This window comes from Macrotis lagotis, chromosome 2 (assembly GCF_037893015.1).
Source record: "Macrotis lagotis isolate mMagLag1 chromosome 2, bilby.v1.9.chrom.fasta, whole genome shotgun sequence".
NCBI lineage: Eukaryota > Metazoa > Chordata > Mammalia > Peramelemorphia > Peramelidae > Macrotis > Macrotis lagotis.
Genome location: NC_133659.1, coordinates 293645238 through 293663905, shown reverse-complemented (window position 1 = coordinate 293663905; position 18668 = coordinate 293645238). Strand labels below are relative to the sequence as shown.

Genomic DNA, 18668 nt, shown 5'->3' with positions numbered 1-18668 from the left:
TAACCCTGGCTCTCTCTGGTTCAGATGTGGCTTAAATAAATTCCCTGGTCTATTGCTTTATATCTCTTGGAAGCTGTACCAGTTTCACCTTTTTTCACATGACCACTACCAATGCCCAATTATAATCTTGGAAATACTCATTCTAAAAGTCTTGGAGATATCAGAAAAAATCTCCAAAGCTAGATTTTCCAGAGGGAAAATCATGGAACTTGATATTTTCATTTGACTAAAAGACTTCTGGTTGACTATCAATAATTTTTTTGGATATATTAGAAGAATTTTTTTTGAATCACTACAAAATTTAACTGAAATAATCTGGTTTTTTTTTGTCTCATTCAGAATTCAAAAGAACCAGGAAAAAAATCCTCAGCCCAATCCCTTCTCATAAGAAAATATATGGTCAAGTTTTTATTTTTTCAATCAACAGGGAGATGAAATCAGTTTTATATAAACATCTCTTCATTATGTTTTGCCTTTTAATCTATACTTCATTCAACATCCACATTCTTTTTCTTAGCATAAACACTAAATGGGGATTGTTACCATCACTGTATTCAACAAAGCTACTAAAATGGCATCCATTTTTTATTGTGCTTAGGATTCTGAATTGGAAGGGCTCTGAAGCTAAAGCTAAGTAAGATTCAAAGAGAATCTAAGGGTAATAGTACTCTCCTGCATAAAACCATCAACTTAAAATCTACTTTTCCCTTATTATATATTTAGTCAAAATTCTTACTGAGTTTCTACCCACTAATTTTTTTTAACCTGAGATTTCATCAGTATATACCCCTATCAAAGTGAAAACTGTCTTCTACTCATGTAGATTGGCTACTGATTTAAAAAATATTGATTTAAAACAATCTAGGGAATTGTTTGGGGGCATCTAAAGGTTAAATTATTTGCACATGGTAACAAAACCAATCTATGTCAGAGGCAGTTCTTGAATTCAGAATTTCCTGACTCCCAACACCAATCTTCAATCTGCAATATTTGAATACCATAGAAAGTGATTACTTCATGGTCATATCTCTAAGTCAGCTCATATTGACTCCAAGCCCAGCCCTCTTGCCACCACATCATGATGCTTCTTTGCTCATTATTGTTTTGCTGTTTACAATCAGAATGAAATGAGAGACAATGCTTTCCATTGTTTCTGGAAATGTCTATAAATTGGCACTTTGCACAACAGCCAATCAACAAGTATTGATTACCTGTACCGTGTCAGGTAGGTGCTGGGGGCTAGGCTAAAATAATTTCACAAACAACCCCTATTTGAAAGAAACAACCCAATGGAGAAGACCACAATTATATTGATGAGCATATGGAGAATAAGGGATGTATAGAATAAAAATATAAAAGATAATTACAGAATAATAAAAAAGTACTTAAATACAAGGTAGTTTGGGATGGTGTGCATTGGCAGAAGCAGATCTGGAAAGATTGCTTATTGTTGGAAACAGGGCTGCTCTGAGGTGAAGTTGAAGAGTGAGGGTATTCAAGGCTTTTGAAACAGCTATTACAAAGTCATGGAGGCAGAAGAAATTGCATCATGTGTAATGAAACAGGAAAAGGTCAATTTAACTGGATTTTAAAGTGTGGGAGGGTGAATAACCTTCACTGATCTGGAAAGAGGTTGAAGTCAGATTGTGAATGATTTTAAAACATAAAGGGAAATCAAATTTAATTTTTAATAGAATCAGTTCAAAATAAAGATATAGACTTTAATTTCTGAATTTTTTAATTTGAAAAAGAAATTCATATTGTACACCAGTAAAGTACAGCGTATCCTTCTAGGCATTAGGCAGATGATTATCTTGCTGGCAACATATCAGAGATATATGAAAATTTAAATACCAATACACATTTTTTTAATTAGAGATGTAATACTCAGGGACTTGCCAAACAAAACAATGAATAGTAACGATTGATTCACTGATCTTGTGTACATTATAAGAAAAAATAGATATGAAATATAGTGACATTCTAGTATGCCATCATCATACTTCTGGGGGCATTTCGAAGGCAATGAAAATGTTGATAAAGATGATGAAAAAATAAATAACACAAACTTACCATTAGGCTCATCCACCCCACTGATGCAACTCACAGAAATGAGCATATGTTACAGCCTGGTATGGGAAACCCAACATTCTTCAATCACCATAAAAGCAACTTGAAACAACTAGATAGCCCAGTGACTGGAACATTGGAACTTGGAGTCAATAGGACTTCAGTTCAAATCTTTACCCCAACACTTAAGAGTTGTATGACGGATAGAGAGAGGAGGAGATGGTAGAATGGAAGGAAGGTGGGGAGAGAAAGAGAAAAGAGATGAAAGAGAATAGAGGAGAGAGACAAGGAGACAGGGAAAGAAAAAAAGAGAAAGGAGACAAGAGATAGCTAGGGAGAGGAAAAAAGATAGAGATCAGTTAGAGAGGGAGAGAGGGGAAGATTGGGAGAGGAGGAGAGAGAAAGGGGAAGAAGAAAGGGGAGAAGGAGGGAGAGGAAAAAGAAAAAGGAGAGATGGAGTGGGGGGGTGAGAAAGAGAAAAGAGAAAGAGAGAGAGAGAGAGAGAGAGAGAGAGAGAGAGAGAGAGAGAGAGAGAGATGGAGTGGGGGGTGAGAAAGAGAAAAGAGAGAAAAGAGACAGCTTGGGAGAGAAAAACAGAGAGAGAGAGAAGGAAAGTGAAAAAAGAGGGGTGAAGAGAGTTCCTGTTATAGAAAGCTATGCCACCACTTCTTGGCTTCCACTTAAAGCATCATGAACTATAAAAGAGAATATCACTGCTTGATATTTTTTTCCTAAGCTTCCCAAAGGAGAGCAAAGAATAGTCCTGTCCCTTTTCTCCCTGAAGTTGAAGAAAATGCATATACAAAATTAAATATAAAAACAAACAAACAAAACTTTGGTGGCTGGTGTGGAGGTGGGGGTGGCAGAGAGAAAAAGAGTTAATTGGGAAAGGATGAAGCAGAAAGACCAATTAGGAAACTTTCACCATCAACAAAGGAAGAGGGTCTGACCCGGGGTACAGGCTGTAGGTACAGCAAAGAAAACAGATGTGAAAAGTTGTTCAGCCATGTCTATCTTTTAATGACCTCACATGAGGTTTTCTTGGCAAAGATACTAGTTTGCCATTTCCTTCTCCTGTGGATTAAGGCAAAGAGAAGTTAAATGATTTGTCCAAGGTCATACAACTAGTGAGTCTCTGAGGCCAAATTTGCCTCATGTCTTCCTGACCCCCAACCTAGCACTCTATCCACGAAAGCACCCATCTTCTTCCTGAGATTTTTTAATTGAGTTTGAATCATCAAGAATCGGCCATCTATCAATCTATTTGATAGAAGTGGGAACTGAGGGAAAAGGAAAGCATCAAAGACGGTAACATACCTGAGTGATGAGAAAGATGGTGAGGCCCTCATCAGACACAGGGACGTTTGAAGGCGGGGAGGATTTGTGGGAATATATAATGAATTCTGTTTGGGACATGTCAAGTTAGAGATGCCTGTGGGACACGCGTATTGTTCAGCTGTCTAGAAAACAGTTGGCAATGTAGGATTGGGAATCATGAAAGGCTCTTCAGAAACAAAGCAATAATTTCTAAAAGTATCAGGAGATCTGCCTGACAACCTTTAGATTTTGGATATTTTAATAAAACAATGGAAGAGGCTGACTTGGCATAGCAGATAGATTTGTTCAGTTATGTTGAACTCTTTGTGTCTCCTTTTTGGGCTTTCTTGACAAAGATACTGGAATGCTTTACCATTTCCTACTCCAGTTCATCCGACAGATAAGGAAACTGAGGCAAATAAAGTTAAGTGACTTGCTCAGGGTCCAATAGCCACTAAGTATTTAAGACCAGATTTGAACACAAGAAGATGACACTTCCTGACTGCAACCCTGGTACTCTTCACTGGGTCACCAAGTAGATAGCTCTCTAGTTGTCTTCCAGACCAGAAAGACCTGAATTCATGTCACCTCTGATATGTGAATTATTGAAAAAATCATTAACTTCCCAATGCTCTAGGTAAGCAACAAATAAAGTTCTGATTTGCTTTGGGAGGGGAAATCTCCTTACCTAGAAGTTCCCCAAATTAAAGAAATCCTAAGTTCTGTCCTTAACCTCTAAAATACGAGTTTTTAAACAGAATTGCATGAATCCCTAAGTGATCATTGGACAGATTTCAGAAAGTCTGAGAATATGGAGAGAGAGAGAGAGAGAGAGAGAGAGAGAGAGAGAGAGAGAGAGAGAGAGAGAATTGTATCTTTATTTTCATAACCTCTAATTAAAATATGGCATTTTCTTCAATTATGAATTTAGGTAACAAATATTCTTAGAAAGATTCTAGACTTCCAAAGGGGTCTTCTATTGAGGAAAAAAAAGTAAGAACCCCAGGAAAGACACAATCACAGAATGCTAGACTTTAAATGGGATCTTGTACATTTCCCGTTTTTTACAGAAGAAAATGGGAAATAAAGTGAATTTTCAGAAAGTTACACAGTCCCTCACAGATTCATTGAGAATGAATCCCCAATTTGTCCCTAAGTCCAATATTCTTTTAGTGACCTTTCCCCAACTCTCCTTTTTTCCCCTTTCATTTTTAGAGAGAAACTAATATTAGGTTACAGATAGGATCAAATGAAATAATTTTTAATAGAACAGACAATAGAAATGAATTGCGTTCCTCCCTCCCCCACATCTTCAGCCACATGAATGAATAAAAGGTTTGCTCAACATTGTATAATCTTTGATTTTCATTGGTAGAAACTGATAGGTGTTAAATTAGTTCTTCAAGAGCTCTCATATTGTTCCCTGAGGGTAGACAGAAAGAAAATTACAAGGAAAGCTAGATAAAAAATAAATGATGGCTATAAAATTTAACAAAATGTGATTCCTACAGGAGATTAATATTTACCTAAATGCAAAAGCTTCATATAGCAAACCTCATTTTCAGTATATTTGGCTTCAATAAAAATTTTAGACAAAAGATTAAGGACTTTGGCAGTTTTAATGCATAAATTTAATTATAATAGGAATTCTATTAAATTAACCTTTTAAATATGTTAAAGCATATTTTCTCTCCTGGAAGAATACAAGATACAGTTTAAATATCCAGTTCTGTTTTGAATAGATGGACAGAACTTCTGAGTTCATCAGAGCTATGACATATAATTAGGAAGAAAATGCTCAGCAGTGAATAGTAGAAAGGGATGATGGGCACAAAACACAGAAGTTTCTGGATTATCTAACAGATTCTTATTAGAGTGATTTTTTTACTATAACCTCATATTGAAGATAATTCACATTTCTGTAAGCTCTTTTAGGTTTATCAAGTGATTTCCTCACAACAACCTTAAGTGGAGTATAGTGTAAAGTCACAAAGTGAGTAGTAGCAAAACTAGGATCTAAACTGAGTCTGTAAATCCAAACTCTACACACCATCCATAGCAACAGCTTTAGCTGATCCACAATCATATTGTTATAATTTAGGAAGGAATGGAGGGATGTGGAAAAATTTTCTGTGCTTCCTTTCAGTTATTTTTCTGTTGTGTTCAACTCTTTGTCCAACCCCATGTGGGATTTACTTTGACATTTCTTTCTTCAGCTCATTTTACAGATGAGGAAACTGAGACCCTCAGAAGCTAAATGACTTGGCCAGGGTCACACATCTATTGAGATGTCTGATTTTGAGTTTGAATTCAGATCTTCCTCACTACAATGCCCTATCTACTGCAATACCTTGTTGCTCATGGAGATATTTTAAATGAGGATATGGAGCTTCAGAAGATTCAAGAGTTTCAGTGAGTCATATTCAAATGAGGTCCAGAAGCCCATTTTCCTCACACCTTCTTCATGGTTACATATTATAAGATTATATGACTTTTGCATTAAAAAGGCAGTTAATATATAAATGGAAAAAGACTGTTATTTGCAAGGGACTTCTATAAATAAAATAATTTTTAAAATTCAGCAAGCATTTATGTTAGCAAAATCATATTACTATCCCATTTTTCAAAAAAATATCAATATTACTTATTAACGTATTTCTTTTCTTCTTCATGCTTTCCCACCATGATGCACCTAGGGTTCTCTTCCATCATTTTGGATTTCTTATCATCTTTGTTCAGCTGAGCCTTGGTAGACTCAGAGACCTAGCTAAAAAAGTAAAGCCTATTCCTCTGCCATTACCATGAGAGGGTCTGCCAGTTGCTATGGACACACACACACACACACACAAACAAAATATCACAGCACATCAAATTTGTGCAACATAAAATGAAAATAACAATTCAGTCTATGCTAGCAATTAAACCAAGCTCACTCACATAGCTCATAATCGTGATGTCAGTGGCATTGTCTTCAATAATAAGACAGTACTTCCATTTGTTCATATTAGAACAATGGGTGTGTGAGTTTAGGGGTGGGAGGAAGTAGAGAAGGATCTGCCAACTTTCTCCTTTTGATGGGCATCACTTGTCTATCTGCATCAGGTCATTTGGCAAGGGGGAAAATCATATTTTTGGCAGGCACACCTGATTCTGAAGACCTTTTCTCTTTACCAGTGGCAGTCAGAAATAAATTGGCCCATTATAGATTGGCAGAAAAGAGTTGCTAGCAGGGGAAGCAGACTATTAGAGGTTGGCAAAGATGAAGGAATTGGCTAGTAGAACCATACTAGTAACCCCACTGATGTTCAAGAAAATTGATTCAAAAATCTAAAAGTTACCCCAACATGAAACACCAGAAGAGTCTAAAGAAAAAAAAAAACTTTAAAAAGAAATTATTTTCAAATGAGAAAATCATTTAAATCCACAGCAGACCCCCCACTTTAAAAGCAACTAGCATTTAAACTTGTAAGGTTTGGAAAGAACTTAAAAATATTATTTCATTTTATGCTCACAACAACTCTAGGGAATAGGTCATATTGATATCCCCACTTCACATATGAGGAACCTGAGTCTTTGAGGTTAAATAACTTGCCCAAGGTCATCCAGTAATAAGATTATAAGGCTGGATTTGAACTCAGTTATTGTTGGACTTCAGCTCTAGGTCTTTATTCATTGTACCCACCTTCACAAATTCAGCCTGATCTCACATTTCCAACTGTAAATTTAAAGCTAAAATATACCCCATAGGTCATTTCATCCAAATCCATCATTTTATTTATTTTTTTGCTTTTTAAATTTGTATTATTTTTCTTCATTAAAAAACTCAAAAACTGTACATGAAACTATGAATCCTATTGTGCAGAACTTGTTTTTCTTTTTAAGTACATAATTAATTAAGATAATTTTCAGCTTTCCTTGTCAGTCATTTCTTTTGGCTTTTATTCCTTTTGGTCTTCCCTCTCTTCTGTCTTTCTTTTCCTTCTGTCCATTCAACTGCCTCTCCTCATTGGACAAAAGAAGAAAAGCAATACACCCTTGCTAATCAATGTTCTTAATCAAACAAAACAAATTTCTTGTGATGTAATAATATCATTCTTGTGATGTAATAATATAGTCATATATCATAATTTGTTCAGTTACTTCTCAATTGATGAGTAACCTCTTAGTTATCAGCCTTCTGTTATTATGAAAAGAGCTACTATTTTGGTAAGGACAAGCACTTTTTCTTGGGTTTTATGGTTTTATGTAATGTGATATAACAGTAACCTTTTTCTTGTGATATAATCTACATCTTGTGATGTAATAATATAGTCATATATCATAATTTGTTCAGTTACTTCTCAAGTGATGAGTAACCTCTTAGTTATCAGACTTCTGTTACTACGAAAAGAGCTAATATTTTGGTAGAGACACGGCGTTTTTTCTTGCTTTTTTGGTTTTTATGTAATGTGATGTAACAATAACATTTTTCTTGTGACATAATAATATAGTCATATATCATAATTTGTTCAGTTATTTCTCAATTGATGAGTAAAATTGCTGAGTAACCTCTTAGTTATCAGCCTTCTTCTATTATGAAAGGACCTACTATTTTGGTTTGCCTTTTTTTTTGGTTTTTATAGTCCTGATAATGGTAATCAGTGGATCAAAATATACACACATAGTTTAGTGACTATATAGAATGCAAATGAGGGAAGGCACTACAGTGCTGTGCTTTGAAGAGAATCATCCAAGAAAATTCCTGCACAAGATGAGATTTGCACTGAATATTGATGGAACCTAGGGAAGTTAAGAGACAGAAGGGAAGAGGAATTCTGAGAGAATTTTGTGTGAAAACAGCAAGTAATTCAGTGTAGTTGGATTGTTGAATATATAGAGCAAAATGAAGTAAGGTAAGAAGGAATGAGGTTATAGAGAAGTTTTAAATGTTAAATCATTTTATATTTGATCCTGGAGGTAAAAAGGAACCAAAGGATTTTATTGAGCAGGGCCAAATCTGTATTTCAGGCAATCAATTTGGCAGCTAAAAGGATAGATTTGCATAAGAAGAAATTTGAGATGAATAGCAATTAAAAAACTATTGGGCGATTCAGGTAAAAGGTGATGGAGGGTCTTCATGAGAATGGCAATTATGAGAGTAGGGAAAAAAGGGTCATATACCAATTATTCTTACTTTACCATCTTGGTAAATACCTTTGCCAATAAAACGAAGCCAGCTCTAGCTGACATTGCTCATGTGGAGAACACCAGTGGGGGCTCTTGAGCACAATGCCAAAAGTCCCAAGCCCTCAGGTTTACTTTTAGAAACTGAGGAATATAGGAATCAGTCACTCTTTCAAGGCTTCCAAAAGTCTCCATACATGTGCAAGCTGGGGCTGAAGGGTGAAAGAAAAACTCTCAGAGGAAGTGTTAAATTTGAAAAAGCTAGAATAAGAATAATTCTAAAGTTTTTTTATTTTATTTAAAAAAATTTTTTAGGTTTTTGCAAGGCAAACAGGGTTAAGTGGCTTGTCCAAAGCCACCCAGCTAGGTAATTATTAAGTGTCTGAGACCAGATTTGAACCCAGGTACTCCTGACTCCAGAGCTGGTGCTTTATCCACTGCGCCACCTAGCCGCCCCTCATTCTAAAGTATGACCAAAATAAGTTGGTGAAATAGGAACCATATTTTATATAATAATTTTCATGTTAAAATTAAGGCTATTACCATACCAGGATAGCATCCCCACAACCATCCCACAATAGCAAAGACTTTAGAATCTTTGACTGGAAACAATTAACTAATAAACATTTATTAAGCACCTACTAAGTGACAAGGAGACAGTATGCTAAAAGCTGGGATATAAAAAGAGGCAGAAGACAATTTTTGACCTCGGTGGAAAATCATCTAATGAGAGAGACAACATTCAAACAAATACTCACAAAATAAGCTACAAACACAATAAACAGGAAATAATTTAAAAAAATGGATCGGTTGGGTAAGGTTTCCAGTAGATGATGAAATTTCAGTTGAGACTTAAAGGAAGTCAGAGAGTTAATTCATTGGAGAAGAAGAGAAAAAGCATTCTAGACAATATGAGATGGAGAAGATCAAAATGAAAAATAAACAAACAGTAAAATAATTCAATAGTGCCTGATGTTGCATTGACATTTCCAAATTCTATTTTCATATTCTCATATTCTGCTCTAAGTCAAATTCAGAATTCATAAGCATTCCTTAGACTTCTTTCAATTATTTGGTTAAAATGTAACTCAGACTCAAATATTTAAAGCCTGACACATATTATGTTGTTGCAACTCTTTATAACCCTTTTATGGTTTTCTTGGGAAAGATAATTGCCATTTCCTTCTCCAATTCATTTTACAGATGAGGAAACTGAGGCAAGTAGGGTTCCATGTCTTGCCCAAGATCACTTAAAATATTTGAGATTTGAATCCAGGAAGATGAGTCTTCCTGACTCCAGGTCCAGGGAACTCTATCGACTGTATCATCTAGTTACCCAGACAAAGACTTGATCAACCTATCCAATTAATAAATAACAGCTATGGAGTCAACCATACAGATTGATGCCACAAAGCTTTTACCACCCTCCATCCCACCCCCAGGGTTACACTAGTCCAAATTGTTATCTATGTTATTATCCAGAAGGGGGGAATAGGAACCTTTTAGAGCAATGACTCCATAATATTCTAGACTATTACAATATATTGATATTGAATATTAGGGTTTATAAAATATGGACATTCTTTATTGGTGTTTGATTTGAATTGTCTATTTTCCTTTTTAGTTCTTGTATATCTGATGTTATTGAGAAATTATGTTTTAAAATTTAAAAATTTTTTCAAATATAATAATAAGAGAAACTCTTAGAATTATTTGGCTAAGAGTATCTAGATCCAGGCAGGTAGCTGGTGCCATGAATAGAGATACTAAAGCCAGGAAGACTCATTTTCCTGAGTTCAAATCTGGTCTCGGGTATTTCTGACCTGTGCGACCCTAGGCAAGACACATAATTAACCCTGTTTTCCTCAGTTTCTTCATCTGTAAAATAAACTGGAGAGGGAAATAGCAAACTACTTCAGTATCTTTTCCCAAGAAAACCTTAAATAGGCTCACAAAGAGTTAGATATGTCTGAATAACTGAATAACAACAAAGATATACTGGATCTGAACCAATATAGGGACTTTGATGATACAAATATCTTGTTGGGGAAAATCATGTTCTGGAGTTTATGGTGTGCTTAGGTTTGTGGTGTGTGTTTGTACCCCAAAGAAACCAGTCTTTTTTGGAATATTTACATAATATCACCACTGGTGACATAATTGGATATAAGAATTCAACAGAGAAGGAAGCAATTTTAGAGAGCTCTCAAAACAGTGAACAGACTTAAAAATGAATAAGTTCCCATCAGACTTGATTGAAATGATGTAATATTTGCTATTTTGTGTTAAGCTATTAGAGTCTGACTTGATAGAGGGGCTGTATCTTTAAAAATTATTTAAGCATGAAATTCACTCTTTTTTTCCTGATATGCCTCAAGTATCCTCATTTCAGTCATTCCAAATCTAATGATCAGAGAACCTTCAAAGAGAATTACAACCATTTCTTAAGTGGCACCAAAACATGACCTGTACAAAGCCAGTTTCCTAAAATTCCAACTGAAGAAAAATTATACTCTACTCTCCAAAATGGATCAATTGCTACATCATGTTTGTCATTCATGATTATTAACTATTTTATTTTGGACAAGTCACCTTAAATCTTTGGGAAATTGAGAGGAGAGTCAAATGATGTCTAAGGTCTCTTTAAGAGTTCAATATCCTATAGCTCTGTGAAGAGAATAAAAGGATCTCTTCTTCCCATGACCAGAAAGGAAATAAATAAAGATAGGACAACTTCATAAAGGGCTTACTTGACCACAGTTCAAAAAATGTACAGCTACCAATTTCTTATCCTAAAAAAGTAAAACAGCAATCACCACCACCAAACAAAACAACAAGCCAAGAACTTCAATCCGTTTCTCAGGTTTTAAAATACCTTTCAAATAGATTATACATAAAATGGATGAAATTTGTGTCTAGGTGGTTTTGTGGAACCTCACTGGGACTTTATGTAAAGAAGCTACTTTGAGAATATACAATCTGATGGAATAACTACAAAGAGGAAAAAGCCAATTTCATTGGAAAGCAAAATAATTTTCATTCAGCCCTAACTGTGCCAAAGAGGTAAAGACAATTTCATTGGAAAACATGATAATTTTCTCTCGGCCCTAACTGTGCTCTTGTTCTGTCATTGCTCTAAGAAAGGTAACAGTAAGTGCATTGTTACTCTGCTTAGTCCTAGCTCCCATGCATAATTTACTTAAAGTTTGTACCTCATTCTCACCATCTTTCATCTTCTCATGACCCAAATGTTCTTTTTGATATTCACTATCAAGAGAGGCTAGTTCAGGGACTCAAACTGTAGCTGCAGTAACAAGTAAAATAGCTAAACAAGATTTTAAACCCAACAACTCTTTCCCGGATGCATATGAATATGAATACTTAGACTTAGGATTTGCCAATGAGTCAAAATTGAAGTAACAACAATACCTGTAGTGTAATAATAACCAAGTTTATAGGAGCAAGTAGCCTGCTACAGTTTATCTAACTCCAGCCTCCACCTCTTTTTATTCCTGAATGGATTTTCTTTTAAATCACATTGATCCTAATCTTCAGATCTCTTCTCCAACCAATCATCCTCGAACTCTTGTCAGGTATCCGAGAATCCCTTAGCACTAATATACAGGTAACAAGTTGTATGTGGGCTCAAAAAAATGATCTTTGGATAGCATGGATTCCCTCTTTGAGCTAGTCTTCATTCCTACCTAAAATGATCAAGTTACTTAGACTTTTTTGTAAAAAAAAGCTTGTCCCCCAAATCTCAGAGTAGGGAAAACTTTTAATAACTTAAAATGGAACTGCAATTTTTGAGATGCCTTGTATCTGGGTTCACTTCTCTTTTTTTTCTTCTCTTTTTTAGGGTTTTTTTTTCTTTTTTGCAAGGCAAATTGGGTTAAGTGGCTTGCCCAAGGCCACTATTCAATGTCTGAGTCTGGATTTGAACCCAAGTACTCTTGACTCCAGGGCTGGTGCTCTATCCACTGCACCACCTAGCTGCCCCCTGTCCTTGTTCTTTTAAGAGGAAAACCCCAAAGTCACATCGTACTGTTTCTATCCTCATGTACCATTCCTCATAAAAACGAACCCGTTGCCTAGCTCCATTTGCAAGGACAGCAGCAAACAACTTCAAAGATAAGTCATTGGTCTAACGACTCTGCTATTTCATCTACTCGGGGGGAATTCTCCGTTTTGAATTCTCCCATAACAATATATTAAAACTTCTGACGTCCACCCTTTTGAGTCACCAAAGAATCACACTAACTCTGGGCCAAGCATTGGAATCATAATTTTATGGCACCATACTTGTGACAATATGGTAAAGTTAACCCTATCTCTCAATGGTGTTAATCATCAGTAAGGGGATTTTATAGTCTGGAGAGCTGAAGTTATTTGTTTGAGGTCACTTGTGTAGTAAGGAGAGAGTCACATTTAGTCTCAAGTTTTCTGTATGCAAAAAACTCATTGCACTGCAAAGTATAGAACACCCTTAATAAATATTGTTTAATTGTCTAATATCTAAATATTCTGATAAACTGTTACTATACTAGTGACCTAATTTTGATTTTCTGTGACTTTAATTTCAGGCTAATTCTTTTCTCTTTCATGTTTATTAATAAACTAAATAGGATTGTCTGCATTATCAGTTGGAAATGAAGTCCAAATTTATTTCATCTGGGTGTAACAATTGACTTGAAAATTCATTCTTTCAAACCTGTATTCGTACTTCAAGATTGATCAGCAGTGTAAGTCTTCCAATAAAACATAGGCTTTTCAAATCCTTGAAAATTCTGTTAAGATATAATATAGTATAGTATATATGACCCCAGAGCCAAAGCAGTTCATCCATAAATCAGCTAATTCATGCTTTCTTAGCATATAGCTCATTTATATCCTGTCTGATCTACCTAACCATAGAATCAGAGATAGACTATCAAGTTAACCAACTTCTTGTTTGAAAGTCTATCCTTATGTTATACTAATATCAGTTTGTTTATAAGGTTTACTTACTGTTGCTAGTTTTCCCTAATATATATATATATATATATATATATATACATATATATATATATCTCTCTATATATATATCTCAATATATATATATATATCTCAATATATATATATATATATATCACATAAGCTTAATTTCTAAGTGTTTTAACTTAAAAAAATTTAAAATAACTACCACTTATCACTCCCCAACCTTTCAGTATTCTTCACACTTACCAATTCCCATTTCCTTCATTCATTAATCATCCTCCTTGCTTTCTTCCTCACAGTAGCCAAGTGCCTCTGGACATGGTCCAAGTTATTAATGTCCTTCTTAAAACATGACGCCCCAAATGGAAAATGAAACTGCAGACTTGTGGAGTATATAACACAGCCATTACTTTCAGTCTTCTGGTCACTCTTTTTTTATTTTTTTAGGTTTCCGCAAGGCAAATGAGGTTAAATGGCTTGCCCAACACCACACAGCTAGGTAATTATTAAGTGTCTGAGGCTGCATTTGAACTCAGGTCCTCTTGACTCCAGGGCCAGTGCTCTATCCACTGTGCTACCTAGTCAACCCATGTCACTCTTGTTCTATTAATACAATTTTAAGATTTGATTAGCTTTTTGACAATGATGTTTCACCATTGACCCATGTAGACAATTTCAGATGATTCAGATGAAATGCTACTATGTCAGAAATCTCTTCCAACCCAAACTTTAACAACTCTCATTTAAAAAAAAAACAAAGAGAAGGACTATCTAGTTCTCCATATTAAATGCTACCTTCATATTGTTGGCTAGTTTTCAACATGGAAAAAATATGTTTAGATTCCAAAAGTAATCTTGTTTGTCAGTGATATAACAATATTGTTTACCGAAATGAGAATCTTTCATATGTTGCATTTTTCCCAGAATGAGATAGGCTTCTGAAAGTCATTAAGACCAAATTCTAGTTCAATCATAAGTTTTTCTTATACTATCCTAACAATGGATCATCTTGCCTACACTGAAGAACATCTAATAAGAGATTTCACACACCCAAATGTTATTGTCTTCTCATCCCCCCCTAATATCTATGCCTCAAACCAATTTTCCCCTTCTTAGCAATATTTTGTTAGCCATTTTTTTCTCCCAATATTGAGCTAAAATCTACTTTCCTGTATGTCTTACCATTGGTGCTACCTCTGCTCTTCGGGGTTTAGAAATAAAACTACAATCTCTTCTATATGGCAACCCTTAAGATATCTGAACCCTACTGACATATTTTCTCTAAATCTTTTTACCCATAGGCTACATATTTCTAGTTCATCCATTCTATGGTTTATAAATCTGCATGAGGACCATCTTGCCAAGTGGAACTCAAACCTGGGCACAATGTACCAGTGCTCTCACAACAAGAATATAAATTCTCTGAGAGAAAAATGAATATCAATCTATACCTACAAATCTAGGATAGGCTTAGATAGGTAAAAACAGATATTAAAAGACATCTAAGTAACTTGAAGTATTGGGTCTTAAGTTAGAAAGTTGAAATCTGACCTCAATCATTTACTAGTTATATGATCCTGGGTAAGTTTACCTTAACACAGTGAAGAAGGAAAAGGCAAATTCTCCAAGTATTTCCAGCATCTTTTCTTAAGAAAATGCTATGGACAGTATTGATTTCAGATGGTCCACAAAAGGTTGTAAAATGTCATACATGTTTGAAAAATTGGACAACAGATATAGATAAATATGTATCTTTGCATCCCTAGAGGCAATCACAGTGTCTATAGTAGGTGCAGAATAAATTCAAATTGAATGAATAAATGATGGAGTATGACCAAGACATTGCACATGAAAGCCCTCACCTATTGACAGAATTGATTTAATTTTTTAATGAAAGTCTAATTTTTCATTGACTCTTTTGATTGTTACATCATGTTTATGAATCATATTAAGCTCACCTTGTGCTTAGAATCCCTAAGGACTTTTTCACATAAACTGCTCCTTAGCCATAATTGAATCTGAGTATAGAACTTTATATTTATTTTTATTAAGTTATTATAAATTTTCAACTAATGATTCTAGCCTGAAAAGATGTTTTTTCCAATCTAAATGTCATCTAACATGCTATCCCTTCGCACTTCATTTTACCTACATTATAGGTATATATCTCTATCTAGCTAGACAGAGATATATATTTGTCATATATCTATCAATAGAAACACATCTCCTTATATCTTCAAAGATCTAGGAATCTATTGATAGGTGTATATAGCCTGATTCAAGTTATTGTTAAAAATATTAAATAAAACAATCCAAGAGATTGCTCCAGTGATTACTACAATAAAAAGTCAGGCCAATAATAAATCCATTATTAACACTCTTTTGGGTCTTACAACCAGTTCCAAACACATAACTAGTTCCAAACTGTATTATCATTTAGCTAACATCTTTCTATTTTTGCCTATAAGGCTGTTGATCAAGAGAACTTTTGTCAAAACCTAGATAAAATAGTATAATAATTCTTAAGACATTACCTTGACCTAAAATTAAACTATTAACAATGAACTATAACATTCTTCATAAATCCACACTCTCTTGGTATTCCCTTCCTTTGAAGGTAGACTTTTTAAAAATATACCTCCAGAATTTTTACCAAAAACCAGAATCAATGACATTACTCTAAATGCCTCCATTCTTTTTTTTGTAAAAGTTGTACAACATGATCCTTTCTCTAGTACAATAGCAAATCCTTTATACACCATGACTTTTAAAACATTTTACACCAGTGACAATGGAAAGAACACTAGTTCTAGAGTCAGAGGTCCTATGTTCAAATCCCGCCTATGATGGTTACTACCTCTGAAACCTAGAGCAAGTCATTTAATATTTCTAAACCAAAGTTCCTTACCTATAAAATGAGGGATGGCACTTTTTAGTCTCTTAGATTTTTTTTCCAGCTCTAAGTCTACGATGTTATGACAACAGTTTAGCAATTACATGACTAAATTCACATTCCTATCATTGTAAAAAGATTTCTAATTTACTCTCTTACCTTAAGAAATGTCTGGGTCATCTCAAATCACAAGGGATCAATTCTCTCTCTCTCTCTTTTAAAAGTCTTTTGCTTTTGTGTTACCATGAATTTTCCCTTGTAAAAAAAAGGAAAACAATGAAAACCAGCTAACAAAGAGAGTGAATATGATCATAAATGGAACCATCTTTAGACATAGGCTCTGACTTCTCCATACCTTTTCTCTGAGACCAAGATTGGTCATAACATTGATTTTCTCTATCTGAAGTGTAAATATACAATGATGTAATATATTCTAATGTTGAACATATGGCATCAGCCACCTTTTTTGTTGTACTCTTATGCATGCATACACATATACAGAGATGTGTGAGTTGTTCTTCAGTTGTTTCAGTCACGTCTGACTCTTTGTGACCCTATTTGGGGTTTTCTTGCAAGGATACTGAAGCAGTTTGCCATTTACTGCTATACTCATTAACAATATCACACTAAGGTAAACGGGGTTAAATGACTTGCCAAGGATCATATAGTTAGGTTTTGTTTTTGTTTTTTTCTGCAAGGCAAATGGGGTTAAGTGGTTTGCCCAAAGCCACACAACTAGATAATTATTAAGTGTCTGAGGCTGGATTTGAACTCATTTGAACTCACTCCTGACTCCAGGGCTGGTGCTCTATCCACTGCCCCACCTAGTCACCCCAAGGATCATATAGTTAATAAGTATTTGTGGTCAGATTTGAACCCATGAAGCTGAGTCTTCCTGATATCTAGGTTGGTCACTCCACTGCCTACCTAATTCTGTGTATGTATTTATCATTTGTATGAATGAGCACATGTATACATATAGATGTATATTTACACATACATATAACCATATGTATGCATATATGTACTAGTGTAAATATCTATATACATATATTTGTTTAGATACATGTTCACACATGGGTTTTTTAGCCATCAGGATTAAGCATATATACACATTATGCTGATATATGTTTAAATGTGAAAATTTTGATGATTTTAAGCCTATTTCATTCTTTTTATTCCCTTTTATTCCTGCTAAAGACTATCTATATAGCATAAAAATAGAAATATATTTCTGGAAAATTGCTTTTCAAACTTCACTTCATCAGATTAAATAGCGTTCATTTATTTAGACTTCCATCATAATTATTGGTTTTTAACTCCTTTATTCTTCATGAACCTCTTCTGAATCCTCCCTGAATGATCTAATTTCTTATTGAGTAGTAGACTCCAGACTTGAACATAATTTTCTTAATAGTTTATTATTTAGTCCTTTATTTATTGGCAACTTTCATCAACGAGTGAGTTCTCAGATGGATGCTAATTCATTTATTTCTAATATTAGGGAAAAATAAGATAGGTGCCTTCAATGCAGCAGCCAAGGGGTTATGTTTGGCAAAGTCTACCAAACATTTGTATGTGTAAATACAGAAGAATAAAAAATCATTCTTATTCTCAATCATTATGCTTCATGGCATGATAATAATTATAAAAATAAAATAATGAATTAATATAATAATAATGAATATAATAATGTTTGAAGCTCTTAAAACATACCAAAATTTCTAGTTTCCTAACCTTGACCTAGACAGTAGCCCATACTTCCATCTGGTCATTCATCCAAAGGCCTTGCCTTTCTATCATTCAGTGCTCTATTAGCTTTGCCCATAACTGCTACTCCAGAAAGATTTGCTCCATACACTTGAATAATACAATAACGTACTTGCTTTGGCAGCGACTTGCAGAGAACACTGGTAGTGGGGAAGCTTTTGGTAGCTCTGAAATGGGAAGATTTGAAAGGAGAGAGGCTTCCCCTTCTCAGAGCTCTCCTAGTCTCAAGAGAAAAGCTGCTATATTAAAAGACTAAATAGCAACAGAATATCCCCAAAACAGGAAGTTAGTGCATTTAATGGACATCTAAGCTAAAGAATGATTCACCTCTGACTTGGATAATTGCTTCAGGGTCAGGATTTCAGAGGCTGGCAAGCCCTGGGGATATGCTTGTGCCAGGAACTGAAGAATTCCCAGACCTGAGATTGTTTGTGTAATTATTCCTTGGCATGAGTTAAATTCAAAAGAGATTCTTTTC

General features: G+C 34.7%; 1 protein-coding gene across 3 annotated transcripts in view; it reads right to left on the bottom strand.

Moving 5' to 3' along the window:
- SYT1 (synaptotagmin 1) overlaps positions 1–18668 on the bottom strand; it is a 731190-nt gene that overhangs the window by 633898 nt on the left and 78624 nt on the right. The window lies entirely within an intron of this gene.